General features: G+C 28.9%; 1 pseudogene; it reads left to right on the top strand.

The window, feature by feature from the left end:
* The first annotated feature begins 293 nt into the window (after positions 1-293).
* Positions 294-27,313, top strand: LOC142329141 (AP-3 complex subunit delta-1-like; annotated as a pseudogene).
* The last annotated feature ends 366 nt before the right edge of the window (positions 27,314-27,679 follow it).

Here is a 27,679-nt window from a genome sequence, read left to right as displayed (position 1 = left end):
GCTTATGTTCTGAAAACTAGTAGGCTAGTTACTGGTACAGTATTGCTCTGATTAATTAGAATGCAAGGGAAATTTTTCAATATATTTGTTTTAACAGTATTGTGTCAAGACTGCAGCATTTTTTTGCTAATTGTAGCCTCAAAACTAGTCAGTCCACTCTTAAGCATTGTGTTTCCTGTATTGTTCATTTAGTAGACTGGTTCCAATAGATTGCTGACATTAAATTACCTAATTGTAGTTTCCATACATGCTATTGGCATTTTGGGTCTTATATTTAAGTTTGTTTTTGTGGAATGATTCAATATCATTTTTTTATTCACATTGGTATTGTTTATGGTATTTACTTAATAATTTTTTTTAACAGGTACGTAAGTGTACTGGTAGATTTAACTAGAATGGAAGGTACACAACATGGCCCATTAGTAGCTGCTCAAATGTTAGATGTCGCAGTGCGTGTACAGGCTATAAGAGGATTTGCTGTACAAAAAATGGCTCAGTTGTTAGAGGATGCACACATACTTACACAACCAGGAAATGGCTGATGTACTTTATGCTGCTGCTTGGATTTGTGGAGAGTTTGCTTTGTAAGAAATTTTTTTTATTTACACTTTTAATTATAGTGTTTTATTCCTAATTTTTGTTACTATTGTTATTATTTTTTTGTTGTTGATGATAACATGACTTATGGGATTATGCAAATATTAAGTGTAAGTCTTATTCGCTACCATTAAGTTTGGTGTTGCACATACAGTTCTTAAATTGTATTTACAGATGTTATTATGTAGATTGGCTTATATTCCTTCAGCTAATTCATTTCCGTTGCAGTTCAGTTAGTTTCTGAAACTGTCATATGATTAATATCTGTTAGTTAGATATGTTGGTTTATTGCAGTTGTTGTAGGTCTATTGAAGAATATAGAAGTACGTATTTCATCCTTGGTAATCTTCCATTGCAGTTCACTTTTCTTTACCTCTAATTTTTGTCTTCCTTTATGGTTTCTATAACCAAATTAATATAATCAGTATACTTTAATTTTCAACCTTATTCTAAATTTTTTCTCATGGATTCTTTTTAAAACCTCGGTAGATAATGCTGTCAAAAACATATTTCTGAAGATTATCTTTATCACCAAGATTGATGATTATCTTTATTGCCAGATTATAAGAACCTTTATTCTTAGTTGTTAATATTTATCATGTTTTTTTGTACATACTACTGATAAGTATTTTGTTGCCATAAAGCTCCATGCTCTAAGTGAATATTTTTTAAGTTTTTATCTCATTATTTTCCTAATTATTTTTTCTTTTTTAAATTTTTTCAGATTGAATTTCTCCCTGACATTGAACCTATTCTTATTAACATTTAAATCATTTCCAGAACCAGTCAGCTAGAACAGTATCATTGATGAAATTAAGTATTTTTATTTTTTGTCCTGTGAGTTTCCTCCAAGCTAAAAATCTTTTAAATTATTCTATTGCTTCATCCATGCATTTTGTTTTGTGTAATTGTGAATAGAGACAACTTCAATTTCATAATTTAGCAGCATTTGTAAAATCAGATTGTAGCCAGCGTTATGTTCTTGTTTACTGTAATAATAACTGCTTATTCTAGAAAGTCTGTTGACGAACTGAAAGATTACATTTATGACGCATTCAGTGATTTGGACAGTGTTAGAGAAGTTTGTCATATAGTGTGTAACAGTGATCCCAAAAGACTGAAAAAAATGTATTAATGAAGATAGAAAACATTTTGAACATAAAGTATAATTGCCTATAATAAATAAAATGAAATAAATTCAGTACTTGTATAAACAAGTGTCAAGTGACTTTTGTGCCACTCTGTATATCTGCCAAAGGAAACTTCTTTAAAGAAAATTTTTGTTGAATTTTAATATGCATAATTTTTTAAGATAAATATATTCCAAAAAAGAACTTTTGTACAGTCAGTCTGGCATGATATTATTTTTGTGAGTGTTGGTATGATCAGTAATGTATAGTCGCTTATGCTTTTAAGAATCATTTCCTAGTGCGGCCTACCCACAGATTTGCATTTTAGAGACAGTACTACTTCCTGTCTGCTTCTTATTGTTACACAGATTCTTCCCGACTTACCAAAGTAATGTGCCATAGTTGAAAGGGAGATACACCCAATATATATTTTTCTTATTTACGTATTTATTTATTTAATTACAAGTAATATCCTAATATTAATTACATTAGTGATGAGATATGAATTTGATATGGGAAAAATGGAATGGAATCCAGTGTCTCTCCAATTCAAACTGGGAAATTTACTATTTAAATTGAAGATATTTGTCCAAATGTAGGATATTCAATGAAATTTACTTTAAATTGCACAAAAAGCACTTTTGTTATGGTATAATTTCTATAAAACTGAGTAAGTTACTCAACTGTAACAAAATCATTCTTTTGTGTTAAAACAAATCTCCATGTTTATTCTTATTCACTTTTTATTTATTGCCTTTCTGCTAATTTTTATTTCTCTTGAGCACCTTTATTTATTTTATTTTTCTATAAATCATTTTTGTGTCTTAAGTACTGTTTTGTTGACTACAATTACACTAAATAATTAACTGTGGCTTTAGTAAAATCTTTATTTATAAAAATTTTTTAATTTTATTTTATTAAAAGAAAATTTAATAATTTGACTTCATTTTTATTTTCATAGGGAGTTGGATAATGCTGAAGCAACATTAGAAGCGATGCTTGGTGGTAGAGTGAATTCCTTGCCTGGTCATATTCAAGCTGTATATGTTCAAAATATTCTTAAAGTGCTTACTGTTTTGCTGACTAAATCACCAGTCAGTCATGCTATCTTGGTACTACATCTAATATAATTACAATTTGTCTATATGTTTTAAGTTTTTTTTTTTTACTTTTACTAATTTTTATTTACATTGTTTTGAAAGTGGATGATTAAAGCAAATATCTATATATTTACTTTTCCAGCTGTAGCACTGTTGCTGCTACTACAGTACCGTAGCTATAAAGGAAAAGCATAGCGATGGGCAAAAATTTTGGGTCAGGTTTTCTGTAAATGTTATGTTTCAAGGCTTTTAAAGAAAAAAGGTTAACAGAAATTTTCAGATGTACACCTAATGTATATGGATATTGGCCTGTATTTAATTAATTGTAACAAATTGGCTCAACGTAAATTCTTCCAAGGTGACTCAAAACATTTTTTTTGTGGGGCATTGATGGCATTAAATTTTGGTCGGAATTAAAAAAGGCAAAGGGCAGTTTTTGGCATTTTGATTTTTTGACGTTGCTTTAGTGGTCACATAAAATTGAGCTTTTAGTATGAAAGTTCTTATTAAGTTCTTTAAAATTTCGATGTTTTAAGTTGATTAGATCTAGTGGCAAGGGGGATAACCCATCATCTTCCCAAATCAGCTGATTTGGAAGTCGAGAGTTCCAGCGTTCAAGTCCTAGTAAAGCCAGTTATTTTTACACGGATTTGAATACTAGATTGTGGATACCGGTGTTCTTTGGTGGTTGGGTTTTCAATTAACCACACATCTCAGGAATGGTCGAACTGAGAATGTACAAGACTACACTTCATTTACACTCATACATATCATCCTCATTCATCCTCTGAAGAATTATCTAAACGGTAGTTACCGGAGGCTAAATAGGAAAAAAGATAGAAAGAAAGGGGCAAGGGGGATATTATTCAACATTATTTGTAAACAATATTTGCTTTGTATTTCAAAAACCCTTTGACCAAAAAGTTGAAATTTAGCCCAGATATTTGGCTATATATATGCACAATGTGTCTGCAAAATAATATTTGGGTTTTAAATGGTTATATCTTTGTAACAAAGCACTGTAAAGAGATGAACTGTACATTAAATGAAAGACAAACCCTCCAAGTCTATGTGTTGAAAGTTAGCACATACGCGTTGTGTTTCCAGTACACGCAAGTAAACATGTGTGTTAGTCATCATGTTTGCAATGCAGAGGAAGGTTCAATGTGTGTTATGGCTTGATATGTTTGAGACAGTTACACATGTTATGCGTGAATACCATTGTGTGTACAATGAAGACACCCCCCCTTGCATGAAAATAACATTTGGCAATGAGACAAACAACTCAAAGAAACAGGCAGCCTACTGAAGGAAACACATCCACAATGTTCATCAGTGTCTGATGAAATGATTGAAGCAGTGCGAACAAGTTTTGTGCATGCAGAAGTGTTCTAGCAAGTTGGACATTCCTAAATAAACTGTTCGTAAAGTGTTAAAAAAACTGTTACATTTCACAGCGTACAAAATTCAGGTGTTATAATAGCTCTACTACAAAGGGAAACAATTTGATTTTGCTGTAGACATTCTGGCAGGATGATGATTTTTTAATTAAATAAGACCATTTTCAATGATGAAGCAATGTTTCATGTTTCTGGACATAATGTTCGTATGTGGGGTACTGAACCTCAGCATATTGGGTTGTTTGGTTATTGAACATCAGCATGACAGTAAAAAAGTGAATGTGGGGTACATTATTGGATGAGACAGAGTTATTGGCGCCCTTCTAATTTGCTGAAGAAATGGTAATGGGAACTTCTTCCTGGATATGTTAGAAGGGTATGCAGCATCCCAAATACCAGAGAACTTCATGTTTCAGTTGAACAGAGCTCCTCCACATTTTGCCACAATTGTGCAGGATTTTCCTAATGAAACATTTCCTTAGCATTGGATTGGACGAGAAGGGTGAATTACCTGGTGCCCATGGTTTCCAGACCTTACCTCCCCATGGGTTTCTATTTTTGGGGTTATGTAAAACATAAGTGTATTCCGTTCATGTTCAAAATCTGGACCATTTAAAAGAAAGAATCACTGAAGCTGTTTCATCTATCATGCTGGATGTATGGCAAGAGCCTGAATATCATCTTGACTGCGAGCAATTAAGGGCGCACACATCAAATTCTACTGAAGAAGTAAGAAACTTGGAGTTTCTTAACTTTCTTGGAGTCTCTTTCATTTAACATGTAGTTTATTTCTCTACAATGCTTTGTTGTGAAGCTATAACCATTTAAAACCACACTATTATTTTATGGACACACTATATTTTCGACTACGTTGAACTAGGGTACACAATTTTTTTTTTGTAAGCTGTAATTTTTTAGCCTTGTTAAATAACTGCACCAAATCAAGGCGACTTATTGAAGTAAATAATTACACCAATAAATAAACTTTTAAGTCTCAAAAAACAAGGGTGGGCCTGAGTGGGATTCATTTTTAAAATATCAGTTGGTCAAAAATGTTTAAAATATAAGATTTTTTATTTATAAATAACTGATATTATTTTTACGTGAGACACAGTTTTATGCTGTTTCATTATAATATGAAGTTGTTTTTCATGACTTTGTATGATATATAAAGATTTCCTAAATGTTTTATATGATTCTTTGCCATCATTAATTTTTTTGAAACTGTAAAATACATCCAATGACAAAATCTATTCATTTAAATGTTCTTGATTGTGTAATGACATTTATTAATCACATTTTCTATTGATAAACAAACATACTTCATCTGTTTTATTTAGATAATTAATTTGTAAAGATAACAGTTTTGTGTGATTTCTTTGTATGTTTAGATTAAACATATAAACATGTGTGTTTATAGAATGTCATACCATAGAGTTTTTCAACTAATAGAAATTAATTTTCTTACATTAGTCTTTCATGTTTAGCAGTTAATTGAACATTAGTCTCACCTACTTATAAAGTAAATTATTATTTATGTATTATAAATAATAATGTATAATACATTTATGTATTATAAAATTGATTTTGGGGATGATTTGGTTGGTGGGGAGATTGATTTGATTTGGGGATGGTTTGCTGTCTTGCTCAGGACCCAAACATTTAAAAAGAAAATTATTAAGGAAATATTACTTAAGCTCTGCAAAAACATAAGTTCACCAGAAAATGTTTGAAAAGCTTTGTGATTTATAAGAGTGAAGTGTATACTGTAGAAAATCAGGATGGAATAGAATAATGCATTGAAATGTACTTTTATAGGAATATTTTGGAAATTAATTTGATCGATAAGACTACAAAGTGAAGAGATTTGAAGATGACTTGAAGAAGGAAAAGTGTAGAGTACAATCTTACCAAAAGAATAAGGCTGATCATCTGTAGTTTTTAATTAATAGTCTTAAAGTAACTTAATTTTGTCACTAGAAGGAGAGAGAAAGAATAAAATCTCTTGGGAAAGTCAAAGATTAGAGTAGGTGGAACAAGTAATTGAGGATATAAAATGTAGTAAATATTTTGAAATTAAAATATTAGTACATAATAGAAAAGAATTATGAATTGTCTCAAATCAGTTAAATGATTAATTAAAAAACAAATGATTGGTTATAAACAAAAGTTGTTAATGTATTTGTGTATTAATTTTTTTATTTTAGTAGACATATATTTATTTATTTTTGTTTTTTCCAGATATGTGCACATGTTTGTGAAAGGCTTCCTCAGTTTGTGCAGAGTGCAGATCTTGAAGTCCAGGAGCGTGCAAGTTCAGCTTTGCATCTGGTTCAGTATATTCATGATCAACTTAAAGGTGGTGAACCAATAGAGATTATCGCTTGTGAAATGGCTGCCCTATTTTCTGGTGAACTTAATCCTGTTGCACCTAAAGCTCAACGAAAAGTGCAAGTTCCAGAAGGGTATGCTTAACCATTTTTATAAATAATGTTAGTATTTTAGACTAATAACATCTTATGTTAAAAATGGGCTTTTGTTTTAAAAAAAATTAATATATATTAATGAAGGTAATGTATGAGGGATACTGACATGAGACTGACTGTCATGGTTATACAACATGACTGACTGTTCTGGTATAAATTGTAATCTTATACATTTATTCATTGGAAATATTGTTCCATTGTTAATTGTTACGATTATTTTTAAAAGACAATTTAAAATGAGTGTTCCTTTGTCAGATTGCTTTAAAAGGATTGTTCACTTTAGAAAAGGTAGGATTTCTCTCTGTGATGAACAACAAAAATATGGGCATTCCATTTTAAAGAATTATGACAATATTGAAGCAGTTAAACAAATTACTCATTCTCAAAATAAACTTGATGAAATTGCAAGTTAGTTCAATACAAGCCAATGGTTTGTTATTTATAGTCATCCATGACTTTTTAAACTTTTAAAAGTCTGTGCTCACCTGGTTATACATCACCTGACAGACAACCATTTTCAAAGAATTATGACAATGTTGAAACAGTTAAACAGATTACAATAATTCACAAATTAAAGTCGATGAAGTTGTAACCAAGTTCAATATAAGCCAATTGCTTAAGTCACAAAGATAATCGTTTGACAATTTTCCAGAAGGTTTTGATATGTAATGAAAATGATGAGGTATTATCCAATTCAAAAGAATTGGATAATAACTGTTGACAGATGGGTTTGAATCTGAGAGTAAGCAACAAAGTTTAGTCTGGAAACATCCTTTGACTCCTGTGACAGAAAATTTAAAACTCATGTCTGTAGGAAGGTCGATGATATGTTTTGGGGTGTGAAAATTCAGTTTTTATTCATTTCACTCTTAAAAGTGAAATTTGAATAGTGAAAACTGTGAGCTATTGTAATCACTAAAGGCAAAAATGAAATTCAAAAGTCATGGTAAACTTTCAAAAGATTTTGAAACCGAAAACTACTGTATCAGTTATCAATTCATTGCTGGCTGTTATATTTTCTTCTCACATTCTAAGAATAATAATGTGTCATTTCATTCTCCTTCTCCCTTGATTTCTGTTCATCCTTGTAATCATATGTAAGTTTAGGTGCAGATGATCTTTTACATCTATTCACAGGTATTTAACATTCAAATCATTAATATTTTAGGCCTTGAAATATTTCTCGTTCATGTTTATCTTTGCAAAAGAGTGGAATTAAATTTATTCTTTTTGGAACAGATTAAGTAAATCATTTAACTTATATTTTGTATTATTTGCAGGTTAAATCTGGATGAATGGATTAATGAACCACCAGAATCTGAAAGTGAAGAGGAAGAAGATGAAGAAAATTTCCAAAAGAACCCTGTTGTTGATTTATTTGTTAAGAATAGTAGTTTTGAACCGAAACCGTCTCCTGAACCTACTGAAGAACAGTTACATAAGGTATTAATTCTTCAGTAAAATTTGTAAAATATGGTTAAGTAATTTATTGATAAAATACCATTCAGTAAAAACAACTCCTACATCAAACTGTTTGAAGTGCTCTCACATCAGTTCAGAACATCCTTTGCCAAATGTATTTGTGTTTGCTATAATATGAATTGTGTTTTAAAAATTGGTAGCAGTACTGTAAGAAATGTTATATCTCCTTAATTATAAAGAACATCACTGTTCGACTTCCTTTCTTATGGTTCCAGTTTTAATCTTGGTTATATAAAAATATAAATGATACTAATATAAATAATATAGATGATACTTTTCTAACCGAATATTTTTTCTATTTTACTATTGTTTTATTAAAAAATTAATAATATTTTTATTCTCTTTGATATTTATTTTTTTGTATTCATAATAATATCAAATTGTTATCCAGATCCTGTTCATCCAGACATCCGGAGTATCTGGGTCAATTCAGCATTATGATATTTTAAATATATATTATTTACAAAACTTCAGTTTCCTGTTTTTTTTTTTGTTGTAATTTTGGTCTGATTTTTTTCTCTCAAATTGATTTAGTATTGTAAAGTTCAAACATTAAAATCAGTATATTGAGACTTCAGGGTTTACTCAACCATCATTTAATTAAATTTTAGACCCATCAATTAGATACATAATTTGTAAGTATACGCTTTTGTAGCCACAGTAGTTCGTTGAACTCTGTGGAACTATCCCTTGTTTGAAGAAATATGAGTGACAGGGTGACACTATTTTATTGGCTGACTAGCTGTCTTATAAGCTTTTTTTTTTCAAAATTGATCAGATTGTAAGTAAAAATATAAATCTAATATATTCATTAAAAATGTTTTGAAATAATTTGATGTATTTAACATTTAATTCTTATTGTGGTATGAGATCTCTGAATTATCTGAACATTAATTGATCTGGATCATGTCCAGTCAGATGAATGTCTGGATGAGTAGAGAGAATGTCAGCATGAATGGGTTGTACTGTATTTGTCACAATGTGCTTAACATTTTTATCATATGTTGAATAAAGTTTGATAACTTAAGTTTATCTTCAGCTTAATTAATATAGTATATTTAATGATAAGGAACCGATTAATTTTGATTATTATTTTTCTTTAGCTAAGAGAGGCTCGTAAATTGGAACAGGCTATGAACCCACATTATCTGAAAACAAATAATGATATCACTTCCGACATTCCGGTAGCAGAGATTGAATTATCTGTTCCACTTAAAATACAAGGTATTCCATATCTACGTTTTATTTCAATATTTTTTTTGATTGTTCAAAAAGAAACTTGCTTATTAATTGTAAATGATTATATAACTATTATTTATTTATTAGTAATTGAATAAGAAAAACACTTTCTTCTTATTATAATAAGAAAGAATAAAATTGTAAGAGAGAAGAGAATGTGAGGCAGAAAATTGATACATTTTTGTTAATTTTTTATAGTTAGGACAGTTATAAAAGTGAGAAGTTATACTGAATTAAAAAACCATTTGGTATGCTACTGAAACTACCAAAAGAAACTGTATAATACGTAGGTCATATTGTGTGTGTGTGCGCACGTGCGTGCGTGTGTACTACTGCATCAAGTTATTTTTTTTTTCAATATTTAAATCTACCAGTTATTGTTCAAATAAAAGGTAAGAACACTCACCTATCTGTAGAACTCTCTGAGTTTGTACTTCATCGTCAGAAAACAAATTTTATAAATTATGTACAGTTATAAATGAATATAATATAATTAAAAATCTAATTAAACTTTAACTATAAAAAGTAAAAAATAACTATTTTAATTTATAAAATTTGTTTGCTGATTAGGGAGTAAAAACTCTGAGAGCGCTGCAGATAGGTGAGTGTTGTCTCTCCCTGCTTTACCCATCAGACTTAACTCCTTCAGACTATTATTTGTTTCCAAATGTTAAGAAGTGGTTTGCTAGAAATATATTTAGATAAAAATTATGATGTTATTGACAAACATCTGCCTATTTGAAGGGTCAAATAACTGTTAAAAATTGGTAGTTATATTAAGAGATTAGAAAAACTATGATATCCTTAAATAATGTAATCTGTATTTAACTGTATCTAATTTATTAATATTTAAGTGTAAAACATGTAGAAAAATCAGAATTATATGAATTTATCATCAGAACATGGATTTTTAATACTAATTTTGCTTTATATTTATGTGTGATGCATGGCAAGTATTTATAAAATAACTGAAGATAGGGAGAAAAACTCTTAAAATTTTATTTACATAACAGGAGGTAATATAATTTTTTTGTTCTATTCATCATACTATATTAGATTTTTATTTTACTACTAATTCAGGTTTAAATTCTGACAAATATTTAAGAAAATCAACTAAAAAGAATAAACGGAAGAAGAAGAAGAAAAAGGGAGGAATAGAAGTTGATAAAGAAACTAGTTCGGATGACAGCGGCGTTAAAGAATTTGAAAACGAATTACCTGTTGAAGTAAATAGAGGTAAAGGAGAAATGCCCGAAGGAGCTATGGATTCAGGTGGTGAGAGCTCTGAAGGACATGATGAAAATGATCCCCATCGAGCACTTGATATCAATTTAGATGAGTGAGTACTATGCTGGATTACGAGCTATAAATGTAGATTGTTAAATTTTAATCATGTTTTTCTTAAATTTTTATAATTATTAAAAATAAAAACTTTTTATAGTTGTACAAAGTCAGACATTTTTCTCATAAATTGTTTTCCTTTTTAGTAATTATTATTGGCCATAATTTTAGTAATGTTAGTAAAATATGATAACTTAGAAAACATCACTGAGTTTTTAGGCATCATATCGAGTGTCATTGTAGATTTCTTTATGAGGTGATAATTTTATCAGCTTTGTATTAAGATTAATTAAAAATTTCTATTAATAGGTTTTGACTGTTATTTAAACTAATATATTTTCCTTATTTTAAAAATATTGAAATTAATTTTTTCATGAGCAATATTTGTTTGAACAGATCACATTGTAACATTTATACTAACTGATGCTCAAAATTATCACTTTTTAGAATACAAAAAATAATTATACTTTTATTGTAAACTTGAAGGAAGTATAGTAAATATATAAAAATATATGTAATTAAAAGGTTATTTTATTTGTAGAAGTTTTTAGATATAGAAACTCTTGCAAGTACAGATTAAGTCTTGATTTTCCATTGCAAAATGTCTGTTTAAAATTTGTGAAAAAATAAAACAAACCATTAATTAGATTTTGTTAAAGCTTAAATTAATTCAATTTTTAAATCAACTGAAATTAAAAAAAAAAACATCAGATTAATATGTCAGAAAAAAAAGAAGTGATATAGATTGTCAAGTATAATAATAATAATTATTAAGTATTTTCTTTATAATTATAATCTGCCAAACTTATAGGATTGATAGAAATTTACTCTTATGATTTTCTAATCTGTTAATCTTAAAGATTCATAATCTCATCTTCTAATAGTCTGTCATTCTTATCCATTTATTTACATCATTATCTTATTATTGCTTCTCTCCCACTTAGATTCATTAAATCATTTAGTATATCTGAATGCCATCTTTTTCCTCTCACTTACTGACTTCTTGGATCCTTTCTTTTTTCCTATTGCAGGAATTTTTTCTGTTGTGCTTTTTTCTGAGAAGTTGATGTATGACCATCTGTTTTGTTCCTTAGCCCTGTTTCTGAAAGAGTTCTTTCATTAGTGCTAGTCTATGGTAGATGGCCTATTCAGAGATGCTGTATCTTCTGTATGTTTCCATTCAAGATTAATTGATTTGCTAAATCAATTATGCATCACTTTGTCTCACCGTTTCATTCGACAGGATAATTTTGCATCGTATCCCTCATGTCTACTACTTGCATGTAAAATATCTTGATGCTAAGTTTCAAAGTAGTGTTTTTCTCTTGTATTGTATGAGTTTTCATTTTAACATTGTTTTAATGGAAGTTAGTGGTACAACATATCATTTGAATATGGAGACTTCATCACAATTATCTGTAATTTCATGTTCTACAAAACACTTGGGTAGTTTCCTTCATGAGAACTGAAGAGTTCCAATGAGTACATTGTTTTTTAACAGTTTATTTCTTGAGTTGAGGGTAAAGATTATAGATTTAGATTTGTTTGATTTTGAATTAAAAAAGTGGATTATAAAGTGTCATGTTTTTCCAATGTATACAATAAAAATCCCAAGTATAATTAACCTGCTTAAAATTCACCTAATTTTAAGGCTTTCAAACTAAACTTTACTGCTTTCAAAGTATATATTACCTGAATGAAAGGAATCCTTTCTTGAGTAGTATGCATTCGTTCTGTGAAAGATTATAAGCTGATAGAAACTTTTGGTGTAAATTTCATATAACAGTATTTTAACAAGTTTTTAATTGTATTTTGGAATTTGGTGGTTGTATTTAAATTTTAAATTCATTCTAATTGTTTTTTATGTATTAAAATTATTTGGCTGTTTTGTAATCAGAAAAATTAAGAGCTTGCAAAGAATTGTTCATATTAATTGTAATTCTTCATGGGTGGAAAAAGTTTGCTTTGCAGCAAGGCATCCTTAGAAAAGTAGGGGTTAAAGAAATTTAAAATAATAGAAATAAGTCTGTATGCTATTCCTAGCCTGTCCATTTCTTGCTTTCAAACTTTGCTTGTAAATTAACTTCCATTGATTGGTAATTATGAATTTTTATTTTCCGATTTCTTTGTACATATTTTTCAGTAAAGTAACAGAAGTAGCTTTTCTGATGGGATAAATTTAAAAAGTGTTGTATGACAATCTAAAATAATAAATAACCACTGATAAAATTCTTTTGCTTATTAATTCAAATAAATCTATAGAAATTTTACATCTTTTGTATTAGGTTGTAATTGTGTACATTTCATAATTTTTTCTACTTTTAATAAGTTGACAGTATTTACAAAATGTTGTTACTCTATTTACCTTATGTTCCAGTTTGAGTTTGATTCTAGAATTTTAGTAATTCTTACCCTATAGAGGAAGACACCCTCTATGTGTGTCACACCTAGCTCTTATGGGCTTTACCAGAGGTCATCTTCAGTACCTTAGAAATGACATCTTTCAGTCAAGCCTCAGCCAGGATGCCACCAATGTGAATGCCACAAATGACATTTCCATGGTGTACTACTAACTAATGTAAACTCCAAACGAAACATATCTAGCCAAGTCTCAAACAAGACTTAGTGACTTTCTAGGAACGAAGGAACTGAACTCTACCTACCTGAAATGTAAAAATGAGTTCAACACAACGAATCATATGCAACACAAAAACACTAACAAAACATAACAATAACAAATTAACATAACAGTAATATAAAACATATTAATGAAAGACAAACAAATCTATAACCAAACAGAAACAAAAAACAGTAACAGTTTAGCTAAATATTAAAAAAAATAACAATAAAACCAAACATAAACACAAAGAAGGAAAGTCCAAGCGTGAAGGAACATCACACTCCTTCAGTGATTCATTTCTTTACCAAATATGAAATAAAACTTTCTATGATAACCCATTCGGCCTGGCTTTTCCAATTAACATAAGAGATCAAGTGTCAACCCGATAATCACCATCAGGAATCACCATCAGGTATTACTTTATTACTTCAGAGGAATAATGAGAATGATATGTATTAGTGTAAGTGAAGTGTATTCTTGTACAGTCTCAGGTGAACCATTTCTGAGATGTGGTTAATTGAAACCCAACTACCAAAGATGATCTAGTATTCAAATCCATATAAAAGTAACTGCCTTTACTAGGACTTGAACGTTGGAACTCTCGACTTTAAAATCAGCTGATTTGCGAAGACATGTTCACCACTAGACCAACCCAATGGGTTGCATAAAGTCATAACTAGCACCTTCATAAGCATCGTCCAATAATCCACATTTCAGACACATATCGGAGTTAGCCAGGCCGAATTTCTGTAGTCTGTCTCGAAAACAAAAATTTGTCACTATTTACCTTAGGTTCCAATTTGAGTATGATACTAGAATTTTAGTAATACCAGCATATCTTAATTTTTGGTACATTTCTTCAGTTAGATTCTTAAAAAATATTTCAGGATGAGCTATTTTCCAAATCCATTTCACCAATTCTTTTTACAAAATAATATAGCTCGTAAACTGTATAATATCTAGAGACATTTAAGTTGCCTTCTGCTTTCATTTTAGCGTTTTTCATCCATTTATCTTGCTTTTGGTCATTTTTTTAAATTTTGAATTCTTTTTATTTTTTTTAGATTTTAAATTTTTTCATCAGTTCTGGAAATGATGTTGGCAATAATATTCTTTTTACCCGGTATATATTTCTTTATTTTAATAAAATTTTATAAGGTAACAAGGATAAGCAGTTAGCTTACAATGGAGTTTATTGATCCCCTTTTCAGAGTGATTGAAGAGAGGACCTCTCCTTTAAATCCAAAATGATAGCGTCCAACTTGGTTCCATTTTAGAGTTAACTTCATGTAAAGATTTTTTGAGTGGTTCAGGTAGCTTATTTGTATTCTTTATATATCTTCAATAACAGCAATGATAATAGATAAGTGGTGAACATTCCTGTTACATATTCGAGAGCTCTCTGACTCAAGTCTATGTGTTGTTTTTTAACTTTTTTTTTGTAAATATACACTAATATCATATTGAATAATTAGATTTGCCATTATAATGTAAATCTATATATATTTGTATATATTTTACATGAAATTAGGTTGAGATCGTTTACTTTGAAGTACTGAACTCACAACATTATTTTTGAATGTGTCTACTTTTGATGTTAAATTTCCATCTTATTGTTTCTAATTAGTAGATTAATAAAAAAGAAAAAATGTCCTTAGCTATATATTGGTTAGTGCTAATTGATATTAACATTATTTCCTACCATTACTTGGAGAGATAAATTTCTGTATTGTATCTAGTCTTCTTAAGAGATCAGTTCACGCTGAACTTATAAAAACTAAATTTTACAGTTGCCAGAAATATTATTGTTTGCCTGATGTTGTTATAGCTGTTCGACTCCTGTGTATATTTTTAAATTTAAAGAATTTTTTTTTTAAATGGTAATTTAACATGAAATGTCATTTAATGATTTTGTTATTTTCTTGTAGACCGTTGAGAGAAGAAGAAAAATTACCTGTATTAGAACATAGGTACCCTCCTGTCAGTGAAACTAGTGAAAAGGCAAGACATTCCAAAAAAAAGAAAAAGAAGGTAAATCTATCTATGCTATAGAACAGCTATTTTTGCATATACAGCTCTAATTTAATTTAGTTTACCATGGTGCAGAGATGTTAAATAAAATATTTTACATATAAATGATTCACATTTCTTTTTGTGATATGTCTTGATGTTGGAAGAAAGTGTCCATTATTTGTAGTTATTTTGAAACTTGCACTTCTGATGATTCTGTTAGGGGAATATGTAGAGGTGACCATCAAAGTAAAGAATGTTAAGTTGCAGTGAACATGTTTTGTTAATATCCAAGTATAGTAATAAAACGTTTTCTATAAACATTTGTTTTCAAATATACTGACTTAATCAATATGATTGATGAATCTATTAAATTTGTTGTCAATTAGATAAGTAAATTAATAAATTTTATTCAGCAAATTATAAAAAAAAGTAGTCATTTTATTTACCTATAAGCAGTTCCTTTTTAAAAATATTTCTCTATAGCTTACATAATCTATTTCAGTGTTGTGATTTTGCTTTGAAGTGCCTTTAGTGTTTTATTAATGCTAAGCTAGTCATCATTATTAAATATTTATTTTGCTTATGTGTATTCTCATCTGAATATTATCTTTTTGGGCTATCTCAGAAAGTCAGAACAAGTTTTCAAGACACAAAAATGGGTTATCAGTTCATTATCTGGTGTCCATAAGTATGAATTTTGTAGATTGATATTTAGAAGATTAAATACGTTAACTTATCCTTGAGTTTGTGTATTTATGTATTACAATCTTTGCTAAAAAGAATGGTCTTTTACTCTTAAAAAATAACATTATCTACCTTTTCTGTAAAAAAGGAACTGTTTTCATATAATCCACACAGTAAAAAAGAAGAAAAGGTCGTATGGTTTCAATGACATTTTTAATAGATTACTGTACCATTTAAAGAGAATCTTCTTATAGTTATAATTTAATTTAAAAAAATTTTTTTAATAAGAAACAATATTATATTGATGAATTTTTAAATAATACTAATTAAAAATCAAAAAATCTGAATTTTCTCTTGATGGTTTTTGAGTTATTTTTTATTTTTAGTATCTTCATATATTCCCCGTAATATTATTTCATATTTTTGAATTTTAAATAATTAATTACATATATGAGGGTTATTCAAATATAAACTGGAGTTTATGCAGCTTTATTGATATTAGATAAAATTCCAGATAAATTGCCTTATTTTTCTACATAGTTTCCTTGAACAGAAATACATTTTCTCCATCGTACAGGTAGTTTCCTTATCCCACTCATAAAAGCATATATGGATGCTCCAGCACCCAGTTGCACACATAATAGCTTAAGTTCGGCATCGTCTTCGAATGTTTCCCCTCCTAAAGCTTCTTTCAGCAAACCAAACATTTGGAAAAATGTTACATTGTGATAAGTCTACTCTGTATGGTGGGTGGGTGGGAGTTTATCTTGAGTCGTGAGCTTCTATATGCGGCTGTGCATTGTCGTGGAGAAGGAGGACGTTGGAAATTGGTTGCCAGTGTCATTTGCTGTTATAAGCAGCCCTGACATCATCCAACTACTGGCAGTAGTAGTATGCTCCATTCACCATCCTTTGTTTGTGCAGAAGATCAATCAGCAACACACCTTTTCACTTCCTAAACATTGTTGCCAGAAATTTTTCAGCTAATGTGTTTCTTGGCCTTGGATCAGTGCTCCCTACCCACTTTTCCTCCACACCATACTTGTTCTCTTGCTTTCCGGGGTGTAGTGGTGGACCCATGTTTCATCAAAAGTCACAGTATGGTCCAAAAATGCCTCTCCTACTTCCTTAAAATGAATCTGAAGACACTGACAGATCTCTATTCGGACATTTCTCAGATGTGGAACCAACCCACCTTGCTGATACTTTGCTGTATCCAAGAGTATCTGAAAACATTATATGCACACTCCCAACTATTTTGGCCATCTTTGATGCAATTTCAGTTATGGTTATGTGGCAGTCATCTTCCACAAGGTCATGAACGGCCTGAATTTTATCATCATTAATGCTGATCTATGGACATTGTGACTCATTCTCCATTGCATCACAGCCACTTTCAAATTTTTTATGTATCCCTATACTTTGTTCAGTGTGCAAGCCGTCATTAGTATTGTAAAAAATTGTTGGCAGAATGCATGAAAAAAGCTCCCTTTTTACCCAATATACTTAGAGATTTATTAATGTGAAAAAGTAATTTTAGAATAGAATAAATAACATTTAGGCACCATTAGTAGAATGGATCTGAAAGTGTTAAGTTACAGTTTATTTTAAAAAAAATAATTTGTGTTCAAAATTATTTTCTATCCGTTGCATGTAAATAAAAATATTGTTGTAAATCTAGTACAGTAAATTATTCAAATTTTGTTGCAGAAATTTTAATTATAATAGCTTTTTTTTAATATAAAAAAAAGTTTATAACTACTACCTTCTTTGGTTTAATTTATATTAAACATTGCATTAAAACAGATGTACAGTATAGTTGTACTGTATTTTTACAGAAATAAACTAACTTTTATTAAATTTAATGTCATTTAAAAGAAAAAAAAATTGAAATATTGTATAAATAAAACAAAAAACATACAATTTTTTCATTGTTTAGCAGGAAGAAACTACAACTGATCTATGGTCAGCCAATGATTATCAAGAAGTGCCGTCTAATAAAGAGTCTACCACTAAAACAAAATTTAAGAAAAATAAAAAATCCATTGAGAAAGAGGAAAAACCAAAGAAACATAAACATTCAAGTAAATGTGAGTATAATTTTATTATAATCACCTTTTTATTCTATTGATTTATCTCCTCATTAAAAATTTTTTTTTCTTTTGTTGATGAGGTATTTAATGTGTTAACTAATCTACATAACATCTAGTGTGTGAATCAACTGTTAAAAACTTTAAAATTCAAAAGATCTGCCTCTTACTCTTTTCTGTATACGTATACTGATTATTAATGTAATGCCTTTATGATTTTGATTCTTAAAATTATATTCCTTCCACCATGATAGAAATATTTGACAAAGATACATATATATATATAATCTTATATATATATATATATAAGATTATAGTATTTTGAAGTAGGCATTTTTTTAAACACCATATTTATATTTACATAAAATCTGTGAAAAGGTTACTTCATTTATGTGAAGTTTTGGATTCTGTGAGATTGTGAGGAATGATATTACAGATTTCCTTGTTAAATATTAAACTGGCTCAGGGTTAGTGATAGATACTGAAAATTACTTCTGCTGATAAATGTAGGAGCTGCTGTAAAGTTGTAAGTAAGCTGGGCATCTGCTTACTGTTCTCAAAATACCTATGATGTTTCATCTACGTTAGAATACTTTGCATTTATTTATTTATGCTGCTAGTTCTAGAAATTAATCCATTTCTAATTGTGTCAATTTACAATGCCAAATTCACATTTGTGTTCTGCTTGCTAACTGCAAGATATTACTATACTGTGCAAATTAATTGGGACAAAGTAAAACACTCTTTTTCAAAAAACTATGCTTTTATTCATTCTATGCCTTTATATACAATACCTATACCTTTAATAGTATGAAGTTTGTTCTCCTTTAACAGAAATGACTTCTTGAAGACATTTTAGCGCACTGACTGCACTAGATTAGTGCACATATTCTTCATTTCATCGTCATGGACCACATTTTTGTAGCATTAGTTATCATGCGTTCTTTTGTCGTAGAGTCCATCTTATCTAAACATCTCTTCAAAATATTCCATAAGTTCTCAGTGGGATTTAAGTCTGGTGAATTTCCAGGCCAATCAAGCCCTTTAATTTTATTTTCCAGCGTGGAAGTCTTGACAAATTTTGAATTATGACAAGGGGCCTAGTCATGTTGAAAGTCCCGTTAAAAAACGTTTGCACAAATTGAACAATCCTAAATCGTAATAATTCTATGTACATGGTTGAATTTATTATACCTTAAACAGGAACTAAGCTTCCAGTGCCACTTGTTGCATAAAAACTCCAAAACATTGTTTCAGAGAGTGTTTTACAGTTTGTTAGACATGCTCAGATCTCAAAGGTTCACTGTCACCTTGTCCCACGACATTTACTTCGTAACCCTGCACAAATAAATGAGTTTCATCACTAAAAATGACCTCCTTCCAGTCATCAGCAGTCCATGATTTACATTTTGGGCCCATGCTAAAGAGTTTTTCTTCATTTTAAGAGTTAAAAAATTGTTGTTTCGTTGGTCTTCTTGCCTTATGGTCAGATTCCAGAAGCCTACGGTGTACAGTTGAACAAACATCAAAACCAGTTGCCAATAAATCTCTTTTAAGGAGTTTGTTTTCTTTGGATTAATTTTACTATTTCTTATTAAAATTTTATCAGTTCTTGGAGTAACTTTCCTTCAGTGCCCACATTTCCTCTCGTTTTGGGAACAATAATCCAGATTATTTGAATGTGGTCAGAATTCTTGATACGCTTGGTTTGTCTACATCAATTGCAGAAGCGATGTCTTTCACTGTCATAGAAGTGTGATTTTTAAGAGCAATAATTTTTGCATGCTTCCTCAGAGAAATATCCATTTTTAAACAAACAAAAGCAACATATGTTACACTGAGCACAAAAACTAACATTTACTTGCCACACTCAAAGGCTCACAACTGAAGCTAAAGGTTACTACTTCCACTTTAAAACCAGTCAAACTGCTTTCTTATTGTCAAGGCCAAACAGTTACACCACCACAAGGCAGATATAACTGGTTTAAGGCAGCTTTAGACATAATTGGCAATTACATAACAATTTAGAGAAAAAAGTTGCTTGTTCCAATTAATTTGCACAGTATAGTACATTAAAATTTATTTTAACTATTGAATGAAGTTTGATAAGTCCTATTGTGAAGAAATATTCCTTTTAACTCTGAAAAAGGAGAATTTTTTGGCCCTGGTTTAAGATGTATATAGAAATAATATTGTGAGTTAACAAAATGTTACTAGCATTTTATCTGTTAGCATCAAGTTATTAAAAATTATTATTTTCTTTGCCCTAAATTATACATTTAGAATAGAATATATTTTATCACAGTAAATTATATATAATTTATATTGCAATCTTCCTCTACATTTAATCTTCAGTGATGTAGATAACTATCAGTTGATGAAAACTGGAAAAAAAAGAATAAATAACTAATGCATAAATAAAATGAATAAATAACTTAATGCATTCACTTTGCTGTGATTGTGCTTACATCAAAGAATACAAGTATGTGTTTTGGTGTATCAGTAAGCGTTTTGATATTTCATCATATACTCCCTTCTGTGGTCGTTAAACTAAAATGAACAGAACTAAAAACAATATACTGCTTTTAATTTGGCTTAGAGCAGAATTTTCTTTTTTTTAACTAATCTTTTATTGAATTGTATGCTTATTTTTGTAGAAAGTTAAATTATAGTAAAAATTTAATATATCAAAGGGTTAATCTTGCTTTTTGAGATAATTAAATAAAATTGTATAGGTAGCATTCAATTTTTTTATAGCAACAGTTATCTAAGCAATTTTATGTATGATTAAAGTTTTGGTTGAAAATGATCACTAAGGTAATGTTTTATTTCCTTGTGATCTTTATGTTGTTTACAAAAATACAGCAAAAAAATATTTACTTCAGTGATTTCATATATTTTTATTTATGTTTCTTGCTATCAAATTCCTATGCTGTCACAAAATAATTTGGAATTTGTGTAATTAAAAAATTCGTTGAAGTTTTAGTTTATAATAGAAATTTTATAACAGTTCTTGGAAAGATTTTCCATTTCATTTATGCTTTTATATTTTGGCTAGTTATTACTTCTATTCTGCTATAAACAGCTGATTTTATTAATGATTAATTATATCTGATGTTGAGAAAATTCAACTTATACTGCATCTATTTGTAATAATTTCTTTTTTTTGTCATAGTAAATATTATTATAAAATTATAAAAATTAAGAGTATTTATTTATCTACTTTAAAAGGATAAATTTATAATGTTACTTTCCTTTTTTTAAAAGCAAAAAAAGATAAAAGATCTAAAAAGAGTGAAGGAGAATTAGTGAAATTGAAAGATGGCTATGAAGAAGCTATGGGAATATCAACTCCATCAAAAGAAATGCTTTGCCTATCACAGCCAGCTATGAATAGACTTGCCAGTGATAAAATTATTACAGCTGTAAGTTTTTAAGTTATCTTTTATACTCTAGTATTTTAATGTTCTCTTATCAATAGTACTGGTTTGCTGTAGTACAAACTGACTTTGTTATTCAACCAATAATATTTTCATTAAAGTAAATAGTCGGTTTGTATTTTAGCACAATGATGTAATCTAGCTGAGGAAATAAAATTAATTATTACAACATAAGTATAAGGACAGGAAATTAAAATAAATAAATTTACTATAAACAAAAGCAAACTGCTGTGTGTTTTATTTTATTAATGGTCTTGGAAAACATATGCCCGAAAATTAGATTTTTTATCAGACACACGTAGAAGTTTACAGTCATCAGTTCAGCTTTAAAAACAAAAATATTAGAATAAACAGCTTTTGCATCAGATAAAACCAGATGTGATTTTTAACAATTTTTCTTAAGGTATATTAATATATGTTTTGATGTTTTGTAGCAGGGGTAGCCAATGCTGCACATTTCAAAGAAAGTGTACTAATCAGACAGGGATTAGTAAAGTTGAGCCTACTGAAAAAAATATATCTGCTAAACTTATATTTAAGCATACTTTTACATCTATTTACATGAATATTTTCCCTTATCTGTTTGATCTCAATCGGTTTAAACTGTATTTGCCTCCAGTAGAACATAAAAATGAAAATTTATTACATTTTTGTTTTTTAAATTTATTAAATTTTATTACATCTTATTAAATTATGCATTTGTTTGGCATAATGCATTTGGTATCCCCTCACTTAAGCATGTTTGCCACTCAGTCTAGTTCTTAATTCAGTAATTAGTGCTGATGTTGGGCACTTTGTTATTGTGTGTTAGTTTCTTGTCTTCCATTTAAATTTCTATAGTTTGTTCTGATAGACTACCATGTTAAGCAAGACCTATGTTTAAAAACAGATGTTAATAAATTACGAGAATAGGCTGGTCACAGAGCCTATTTAATCCTGTGTAATGCCCTTTTGGATTCAAACAAGAGACTGGTAATTTATGGTTGAACATAGAAATTATTATATAATATTTCCATGTATGCATAGAAAGCATATTGTATTAAAATAAAAACCCTCAATTTCAGAGTTTTCGTGAAATCTGTGTTGAGATTGTTTCTTCAAAATCAAACATCCATGACAGTGGAGAAAAAACTGTAACAGATTAGAAGAAGCTGATTATTATTCTTTTTTTTAATTCAAACTCGATTTCTATATATTTTTTTAATGATTTTATTACTGAGGGGATGCAATGTACTATTTTTCAGTAATTTTTAAAAATGTCAGTTTTACATTTTACAAAACCAGTGATGGTAATGTGAATTTTAGTTTTACCATTCAGCTTAAACTTGCATGCCAATTTGATGTGGTTTATATTTCAAAATCATAGCTTTCTTTATTTTGTTTGAGTCAATATATATATATATATATATATATTCATAATTTAAAGGAATATATTGTTGCTTTACACTAAATTTTATATGATTGTGACAAATATACTAGTCAAAATTTGCTTACTCTCTGCTAATGAATTTTTTGGTTTTGGATTTTGATATGCAACAGTATATCATAGCTTAGTGAAGAAGACAGCAGAAGAGTACTCTTCATTTCTCAAGTTTCCTGGTGTTTCAAAAGTTTGTTTGTTGTGCTTGAGAATTACAGTATCACTATAATTGCTGTCTTGTATCATTTATTCTACAACCTTTCATTTATAGACACTTTTATTATCAGTATTCTTTACTGTTTTTGATTTGTTATACTATTTATATACATGTTTTACTCTATTAATACTTAGTTTACTGCAATTAAACAAATTTTTCAAAAAAAAATGTTAATGCTGCATTTGTTTAAATGTAGCATTGATCTCTGTTGGTGTAACATTTGAATAAAGATAATGAGATTGTGTTATTTAAATTTTTTTTTAAGGGTGATGATGGTACATCGCAAGATAAAATAGATTTCTGGTTACATGTAAATGTCTCAGCATTTTTATCAGCTGTGATGAGTGGTTCAGAAACATATACAGATCTTCTATCCAGTGGACAACTTATTCATAGGTCTTCCTTAATGTTACGACCAGTAGTAGCTAGAGACTTTCCTCAGGTAAATAATTTATGTTTATATATATATATATATATATATATATATATATATTTATCTTATAACCTCCTGACAATGCTACCTACATTTTATATAACAATATTTGTAGAGCTGAAAGGTTCTGATGAGTTTTAATGATAATAACTCATTCTTATCAGATCTCAGTTATATAAAAAATATATGTGCATCTTGTATTAAAAAGTTATTACAAAACAAAAGCTTTTATTTGTATGTTTTTAATCTTTGTTAAAAACAAATTACATTTCTTAAGTTTATGTCAAAAAATTATTCAAAAACAAAAGCTTTTATTTGTTTTTTTAATTTTTTTTTACAAATGTAAAAAAATAAAATTTATGTTGTTTGTTTTTGAGAACATGTAAAATTTAATATAGTAACTATACGTGCTTAAAGTACAGGATATACAAAAAATAAAGTGAAATTTTAATTTATTATAATATCTCTTGCATGAGGTGTTGTGTTATTTTAAGGCTAGAAACAAGTAGCAAAAAGGACAGTTTTTAGTTGTGAGTAATTGTTGTTACTTTTTCAGATTTAAGAAAAAGTAAAGATTTTTTATAAATTTGCAAAAAAACAATAAAATTTCTCATAGATTTTTGTAAAAAGTAAAGAATTTCTTGTAAATTTGAGAAAAATAAGAATTTCTTCCAAATATGAGAAAAAATAAAGAATTTCTCGCATATTTTGGGAAAAAGAAAAGAATTTATAGCAAATTTGAGAAGTATTAAAGAATTTCTTACAGATTTTAGAAAAATTAAGAAATTTCTTGCAAATTTGTGAAAAATAGAGAATTTCTCATAAACTTGAGAAAAATTAAAGAATTTCACCCAAATATTAAAATATTATAGGATATGTTGCAAATTGCAAAAAATTAAAGGATTTCTCTCAGATTAAAAAAAAATCATTGAATTACTGTAAAATTAGAGGTTTCCTGCAAATTTGAGAAAAATTAAGGAATTTCTCATAAATTTGTGAAAAAGTATAGAATTTTTTGCAAATTTGAGAAAATCTAAAGAATATTTCCCAAATATGTGAAAAAAAGTAAAGAATTTCACATAAATTTCAGATACAGTAAAGAATTTCTCACAAATTAACGAAAAAATAATGAATTTCTCTGAAGTTTGAGAAAAGTAAAGAATTTCTCTCAATTTTTTTTTAAATTTGTGAATTCCTCTGAAATTTGTGATAAATTACATAATTTCTCGCAAATTTGAAAAAAAATATTATTATTTGCAAAAAATAATTTGCAAAATTGTGAAAAATTAAGAACTTATTGCAAATTTGCGATAAAAGTAAAAAAAAAACGTTCTCGCTAATTTGAGATGTAATGAATTTATTGCAAATTTGCGAAAAATTAAATAATTTCTCACAAATAAATTTGAAATTTGAGAAAGACAGAATTTTCCCCAAATATGCAAAAAATATCTAAAAATAGATATGTATTTTTTGCATCAAAAAATAGATGCAAAAATTAAAGAATTTCTTGCAATAACCAAAAATAAAGTAAAAAAATAAACCTTCTGAAAGCTTTCTTATGTAAAGCAGTTTAATATTTTTTCTTTATTTGAGGTATGTTTTGAAATAAAAACAAATCTTAAAAATATGAAAAATTATTATTTAAGGATGAAAGCTATAATTATTTACTGCTTTTCTTTATACCTGCCTTTTTTAACATATTTTTCATATAGTTTCATTAGCTTTCTTTGTTCTCTCATCAAGAAATTCTGCTGCCAGTGACAATAAAAAATTCACCTTTCATATTCAGTAACAGCATGATTCAACAATCCATCACCTTCATTTTCATAATTTCATAAAAATTCATGTGCTGCTGCAAAGACGTTTTTGCTTGTGTGTGTCAGTTAATGTCTCTTTGGCATTCATCCTGCACACCATTTTTTATAACTCAGTTTTTAAGTAAAAATTTCTTAAACCAAAGTTTGTAAAACGTCAAAGACAATTTGACATGGCAAATTTGAAATGAGTATCACCACTGTCTTACTATAATTATTATAGCTTCACTATAATAATGTCACAAATTTGCCTGTGAGTTTTAACTGCAGAATTGTTTTTTGCCATTAATTGGATTACTCGTCATACTTTACACGAGAGGATCATGAATTGTAGCAGTGATTATAAATTGATGAATATAAACCATTAATAACCAAACTATTGATTGAAATAACAGCTATGCATGCACCATTTGTTTACATTGCATATATACAAGGTCTGTTCAAAAAATATGTAGACTGTTTGAATTGCGTGGGTCCAGTTGGTTCCAGTCAATCCGCTCGGCGTAGCTATGTTTGTACAGATCAGCTGATTACAACACAGTTTTTTGATTGCAAATATCGTCGTTATTGGTCGCTTAACTACATGGTTGTTTGTGAAGTGTATTTTTTTTATTTTTGCGGATTTTAGAATGAGTGACTTGAACAAGCAAAGAGTTGCCGTGAAATTTTGTGTGAAACTCAAAAATGTGTGAGTGAAACTTTTGATATGCTCAAGACGGCTTACGGCAACATTGCTATGAAGCGTGCAACATATTTTAAGTGGCATTGATGTTTTAAAGATTGTTGAAGACGATCAGCGTCCTGGATGTCCTTCCACGTCAACTGACGACTCGCATGTACACAGAATCAACACCCTGGTTCGGGCAAATTGACGTCTGACGATCAGAGAAGTTCACTGAAGTTCTCAAACCTAGAGGTTTGAGGTTTGGGATGCGGCAAAAAAGGCCAGAAATGTGGAAGAGTGGTGACTGGTTTTTTCATGGTGACAACGTTCCAGCCCATTCATCCCCCAGAACTCATGAGTTTTTGGCCAAACACTCGATCACTGTTCTTCCCCACCCACCCTACTCACCTGACCTCGCTCCTTATGACATCTTCTTATTCCCCAAACTTAAAAGACCTTTGAAAGGAAGAAGATTTGAGACGATTCCTGAGATTGAAGCAAATGTGACAAAGTAACTGAAGAACATCACAAAAGTAGCGTTCCAAGATTGCTTCCAAAAGTGGAAACTCTGTTGGGATAAGTGTGTGCGTCAGGGAGGAGAGTACTTTGAACAAGTAACTTCTAAATAAAGTACATTTTGTTTTATGACGTTTGTCTACGTATTTTTTGAACAGACCTCGCACGTGTTGGCAAATTCAAAACTGACCTTACTTTAAAATTGTGTCATAACTATGATTTTCTGTTTAAAATTTAGTAAATCCAGATTAACTTAGAATCAGTTCACCCCATGTGAATAATTAGATTTTTATGCCAGGAAATGAATTAATGTAGTTCAATTATTAACTTTTAAAAATAGACTGATTACAGTTGAAATAATATTTTATGTTACAGGTATTAACAGCTCTTTGCGGTAGATGTAGATTAGGTATTGTTGAACAAGTAGAAAGTACCGCTTCATTATATTGTTGGTCTGAACAAAACCATCATATATGTCTTCTTCTGAAAGCTGAACCAACATATCTTTCAATCGAAGGAAAAAGTGATTGTGCTCCATTACTTAAAGCATTACTTGCTGAAATTCAAGCTTTTCTTGCAACTTGACCTCTTTGTCATAATTCAGTTATCTTAAACAATAAGTCACAGTTATTATTATTATTGTCATTATTATTATTAAAGCTTAAATTTTGTCCACGATTAACATTTATTATTATTATAGCATTTATCCATATTGTATTGTATTATTATTTTTATTATTATTGTTATAATTATTATTTATAGTGTTATTCGATTACGGACAAAATTTTTTTCAGTTGTGTATATATTTAATTTTGTGTAATTTTTTTTTAATGATTTGGTATAAAAATATGAAACTTTTACTATCTTTTATTTTGTTTTTTTTTTTTTATTAAAAACTTCCTTAGAATTATGAACTTAGACTATGATGTATATTTTTAAAATACTGTTACTTTTATTTTTTAAATTATTGTAATTTCTATTTCTTTTATCAAG

Source organism: Lycorma delicatula, chromosome 8, assembly GCF_047948215.1.
Source record: "Lycorma delicatula isolate Av1 chromosome 8, ASM4794821v1, whole genome shotgun sequence".
NCBI lineage: Eukaryota > Metazoa > Arthropoda > Insecta > Hemiptera > Fulgoridae > Lycorma > Lycorma delicatula.
The sequence above is the reverse complement of the archived record's forward strand: the minus strand, read 5'-3'. Positions and strand labels throughout refer to the sequence as shown.